Source organism: Odontomachus brunneus, unplaced genomic scaffold (genome assembly GCF_010583005.1).
Source record: "Odontomachus brunneus isolate Ranch 3 - 2012 unplaced genomic scaffold, Obru_v1 Obru_scaffold_049, whole genome shotgun sequence".
Taxonomy (NCBI): domain Eukaryota; kingdom Metazoa; phylum Arthropoda; class Insecta; order Hymenoptera; family Formicidae; genus Odontomachus; species Odontomachus brunneus.
The window spans coordinates 317,518-323,109 of record NW_022639499.1 but is presented as its reverse complement, the minus strand read 5'-3'; the positions used below and the strand labels follow the sequence as shown (position 1 = coordinate 323,109).

The following is a 5,592-nucleotide window of genomic DNA, read 5'->3' as shown; positions in this document are numbered from 1 at the left end:
CCCCCTCGACAAAATTTCTATTCGACCCACTGACAGAAGAAGTTCTCTGCTAATTCGACAAAATACCAGTATTCGTGACAAATGGTTCGTTCATATGGGACAGCTAATGACCCTCCTTAGTGAGAACAAATGATTTGTTACTCTCAATTCGCTACTCTAAGCGAAGACGTGACTAACCCAAGTCAAATAGACGAGATGACAAATATGACGCATCCCAGGCGACGTGTCTGTTAACGCTGGAACCTCTAAACATCCAGAGACGTTACGTAGACCCTAAACATGGATAAATGTTACCCAGCGTATTTCATTTGCTCATAAATTCCGGGAGAATGGTCGAAATCCAATCCTCTGTTCTTCATTTGGCGCAGAAAACTTCGAGGAGTACGGACCTATCGATGTTCTCGCGATTTAATGGAGTTGAGAGAAGGTTCAGTAGTCAGTAAATAAAACTCATGCTTTTAAGAACAGTAATGTTTGGTCTGGATCAATCTTGCCCATGTTTGGGCTTCTGGGTTAAAGTGACAAAAATATGATAAGAAATGATTTGCAAGACTTGCAAATCACTTCTTTATGCTATTTACATTTTGGCATCTGAAATACGTCATTAACTTTGCCAAATTTATTATGTTCCTAGCAAAATTTATTATGTTCATTAGCAAAACAGACCGTAATGATTCTATTCTACTGAATCTACTTCTGCACTTGGTTAGATGATGTGCGAGTGGGTGGACGGATCAAGGTGCGTGAATTTGAAATAATCAAGGTGTGGTTAAGATTTACGCGTTCGACCTGTTTCCCCGACGATCGTCGAAAGGCAAACGTGCCTTTGTGTTCCTGATAACCGGGAGATTTTTCTCAGTCAGCACAGTCAGTCTCGGGCGGGCGCGACGCGGCAATTAGCGCATTTAATTGCGGCTCAGCGTCTGGTCTGCGCGAAATCGTTTTCCTTTGCAACGGCCGCGCGTCGTGTCGGCCACGAGAGAGTTTAATTAGCCCCCCCCCCCCCCCCTCCCGCCATGAAGATCTCATCTCGCGCACCTCGAGATGCTTTCTATAAGCCCTTCTTCTTCTGCGGGACTGTTGACCGGCTGGTATTCGCAATTAGCTCGCTTAACTTGTTGCGACGGCTGCTCATAACTGATTTCTCGCTGAATTATTCAGGGATTGTTGCCGATCCGACCATATCGCACCGCTGGAATTGGAATACGCATATCGCGCGGGCCCCTTCTCCCGCTAATTGGCGCTTTTACGCAAGTCGCGCTACTCGCAAATCCGCAACGAGCGCCGCACTTTTGACATTCGTCGCGCTTTAAGCCGCAGAAAGGTATAAACACCCTGAAACCCTGGTTTTCACGGCGCGCCGTCGCGCGAGCTAATTCCGTATCCCGGATTTCTGGTCTGACGGCACTACGTCCTCTGCGGTGCCTTCGCGCGTCTGTCGTCTCGGGATTGCGCGCGAACTTTTTAATTGTTCCCCGCCGGAGGGAGAGACGCTCTCGGCGCGACCAGTCGCGCAAGTCGGGTATTTTTACGTGTCTTCGCGCCGCGAAATCGCGATACTTCGATCTCGAAACGAAGGGAACTTGTTGTGGCGGCGAAAAGTCCGTGTCGCCGCCGCTTCGATAAAAACTCGAGAGGATAATCGAAAATTAATTGGGATTAAAGGAACGGAAGAAAAGGAGAATTGAGATTGAAATTTAAAGTACTCTGATCCTCGTACGAACACTAATATATATTTGAACTTTTAATAAAAAATAAAATATAACTTTTAATAAAAAATAAATATACAGGGTGTCCCACAACTGGTAGAACACCCGTTAGGGGTAGATAGGACGTGAAATTTGGAACTGAAAGTTCCTTTTCCATTTTTGGATCCGACAATTAGCTAACGAGATATTAATTAATTAAACCGAATTAATAAAAAAATATATATATAAAAATTGGGATTCAAGGATCGGTCTAAGTATGGAAGGTTGATTCTCCGTGTACGATAATCGAAGAAAAAATTTCGATACGATAACATATTGGACAATTTTATCCTCTCACAATCATATTAATATTAAAAAGTAATATTAATATTTAATAGCACTAAGACATCCGTGCTTGCTCCTTATGTGCCGTTTCAAATCTCACTGTTAGTTAATTAATTAAGTCTGCCAATCCCTTAGCGCCCTGAGTGAGCGCTCAAGGACATAGGACGCCGAGGGCTCCTCAAGGGCTCTACTTGTCCGTTTTCTCCCCTTTTTGTACACACATACTAAAATCATTCACGATACTCAACCATCGACATGCAGAAAACATTCAAGTCACCCACGCACTCGAAGGAAACATACCACACATGCCCTCCCCCTCCGGCATATAAAGTGGCAATCACTCCGCCCACTCGCATTAAAAACATTCAAATTATCCATGTACTCATAACCGCACACAAAAACATCCATGCATCACTCCCACACATTAAAAATTTGCCACCCCCTAGCCCCGGTCAGGCACCCACTCACTCCCTCATCCATATTTATTTCTCTGTGATACAAAAAGGACAAGCAGGGCCTCTAAGAAGTCCCTACGGCCTGCCCTGAGCGCTCATACGTTAAGGGATTGGCAGACTTAATTAATTAATATCTCATTCACTAATTGTCGAATTCAAAAATGGAAGAGAAACTTTCAGTTCCAAATTTCATCCCCTACCTGCCCTTAACGGGTGTTCTACCAGTTATGGGACACCTTGTATATATATACATGTATTGAATATACAGGATATAGCAAAAGTACCGGAACGGCAAGATAACTCGGCGGGGGAGCATTTTAGAGAAAAATGTTTCAGACAAAAGTTGTAAGGCTTAAAAAAACGCATTCAACGATAGTAGTTATTTGACATCAGATGGCGTCGCCAAGGTCAGAACAAGGTCAAGTTTGCTTTTTTAAATAGAAACACATATTTTTTATTACGGGATTTTATTCAACGTAAAAACGCAAACAACTTTTGCTTTTTCACGTAGAATAAAATGCCGTAATAGAAAATATGTATTTCTATTTAAAAAAGCAAACTTGACCTTGTTCTGACCTTGGCGACGCCATCTGATGTCAAATAACTACTATCGTTGAATGCGTTTTTTTAAGCCTTACAACTTTTATTCGAAACATTTTTCTCTAAAATGCTCCCCCGTCGAGTTTTCTTGCCGTTCCGGTACTTTTTGGACACTCTGTATATTCTACACTGTAAAAACTGATGTGTTAAATTTAACACAAAACAAATGTGTTAAAGAGTAACATGGTAAAAATAAGGAGTAATATGGAAAAAATTAACGCAAGAATTTAACACTTGAATACCTATTATTTAGGAATCGCAGGTTGTATTAAATTAATATATTTAATATGTCAGACATAGATAATGTCAATTCAACATTTATTCAACATTAATTCAACATTTTCATTTTATCAAAACCATAGATTAATACTTCTTCTAAAATGTTAAAGTAACGTTTTATTTTAGTTAATTTAACATTATACATATGTCAATTTAACACAAACTGTGATTCCTGACAGTATTCAAGTGTTAAATTCTTGTGTTAATTTTTTAGATATTATGCGTGTTATTTTTTACCACATTTGTTTTGTATTAATGTAAATGAAAGTGGATGATTTGGAACACATGAAATGTTAAATTTAACACATCAGTTTTCACAGTATATGTTAAAAACTGAATATTCGTAAAGATAATAAGAGTGTCCAGGCACGTGTCTGGGAATTGGCATTTTTATTTTAATACCTCCAAAAATTAGTAAATATTTATTTGGTGAATACTGTATATAATATTATATATTTGCTTTTTAAATCTAAAAAAAATCTTTTAAATAAATCTTTTTAAATTCTTTTATTTCAATAGAAATAATGCGAAAACCCATAGTTTTCCTAAAGTTTTACTTTAAGAACAATATACATTTCCTTACTTGTAAGAGATATTTTGTGTTGGTATAAGCTGAATACGCCGTTAGTCTACACCCACCGAGTAAATGTTTACTATTTCTTAGATATCTTTTCGCCCAGTGCGTCGCAATTGGCCAAACACGTACGTACGCTTTCGCTCATATTCATCATTCTCACCTCGGCATCTTGACACTGTAATCGCGGGCGTTATCTCGCGAGTGACAAGGAATACGGGACGACACGCGCAATGTATACTTATTTACCAATGAAGTAAACGTCGGTCTTTATCGTACGCGCGCGCGCGTCTCATGAATAGCCACTCGAGCTAGGTTTTCTCCGGGATGTCGAATAACGGTGTTAAATCGTGCCGGCGAGTTCGCCTTGGATAAATTAGAGTTTTAATGTTAATGCGCGGTCCCAGGTGTGTCGAACGCGTCACGGTACAAAAGTAAGCGGCTTTCTCTCGCCATTCAGATCGCTCGAGTACAACGCGAGCCGCTTCTCGCTCGCTTGTTTGTATTTTCTCTAATCAAACGCGCTATCTCGCGAGAGCCGTGGGATATCTCAGCATCGCCGATGGAGGTAGCGATAGGAGCAATTTCTCGGGAGTCCTTATCGTGGCGCTGACCGCCACGTCGATCGCCGGACATTTTTCTGCGGCGACCTGACTCGCGGGCAGGAGAATGCCAGGGGAGAAGACGATGAAGGAGACGATAATGAAGCTCCCAGCGAGCGTACGGTGATTTCACGACGTGGTCGTGTCGAGATGGAGGCACGTTTCGCCGTTCGTGTGACGACGCTCGGCGTTCCTCCCCGCTACGGAAAAACGGTCTCGACCGGCACGACGAAGGGATCGCTTAAAGATCGACTCACGTACTCTGCAGGGAGACCCGCGGCCGCCGCCACCGCCACCGTCACCACCTCGTACCGTCGTTGAATGGAAAGTTAAGTCGGCGAGCTCTCCGCGAGCTCGGAAACCATGGCCTAATTCCAGAAGAACCGACGCCCGCTTTGATGACAAACGCGCGCGCACGATGTCAATAAGATGGCGCGAAATTCCCGTTGAGGGTGTAAGGTGAGAAGAAGGAGGAGAGGCAAGAGAGAAAAGGGAGGAAGTAAGAAAGGAGAGAGACAAACACGGGAAAACAGCGCGAAAAGCGCGGACGTGATTCTGTCCGGAACACGTCTGCGCTGAGCCGGATCGATACGCAGTTTCTGTCACGCTGATAACAGCTCGACCCTGATAACGAATTATATTACGCCCATACGCATGCTGTGGCAATCGGAACGACACACAGCGCGAGATATACGCGCGTCTCTGCGCGAAATTGATTAATCATTTAACCCAAAGTCGTCGCATGGGGTCTTTAACCTTCTAACCGTATTCGTTTCAGGTATACTTTGACCATGTTCAGGGTCTAAATAGACTCAATGGTGAGAACTCACTATTTAATTGACATATATGTATTTTTTTATATCTTTTATTTTAGCATTATATAAAGTTAGTACATTTAGTACAATATGTACTTACTTTTTTGAAAAATAACTTGAAAAATCGTGAAGTATCACATTTGTATTTAGAATATTACAAAAACTGTGTGAATTTTGAAACTGCTCTGGGCCAAAAAAGACCCACACGCAAAAAAAATTAGCTTTCAGAGCTAA

The 5,592-nt window shown here is 42.0% G+C and overlaps 1 protein-coding gene and 1 long non-coding RNA gene across 4 annotated transcripts in view; one reads left to right on the top strand and one right to left on the bottom strand.

Moving 5' to 3' along the window:
* The window catches only part of LOC116845172, a 102,923-nt gene that overhangs the window by 22,666 nt on the left and 74,665 nt on the right, over positions 1-5,592 (top strand). The window lies entirely within an intron of this gene.
* LOC116845166 (KN motif and ankyrin repeat domain-containing protein 2) overlaps positions 1-5,592 on the bottom strand; it is a 98,676-nt gene that overhangs the window by 35,995 nt on the left and 57,089 nt on the right. The window contains exon 1 of one of the 2 annotated variants that reach the window (XM_032817551.1): positions 4,805-5,129. The exons of the other annotated variant lie outside the window; for it this stretch is intronic. The gene's annotated coding sequence lies outside the window, so the exon portion shown is untranslated. Of the gene's footprint in view, positions 1-4,804; positions 5,130-5,592 lie in introns of those variants that run through there. 2 annotated transcript variants of the gene reach the window in all.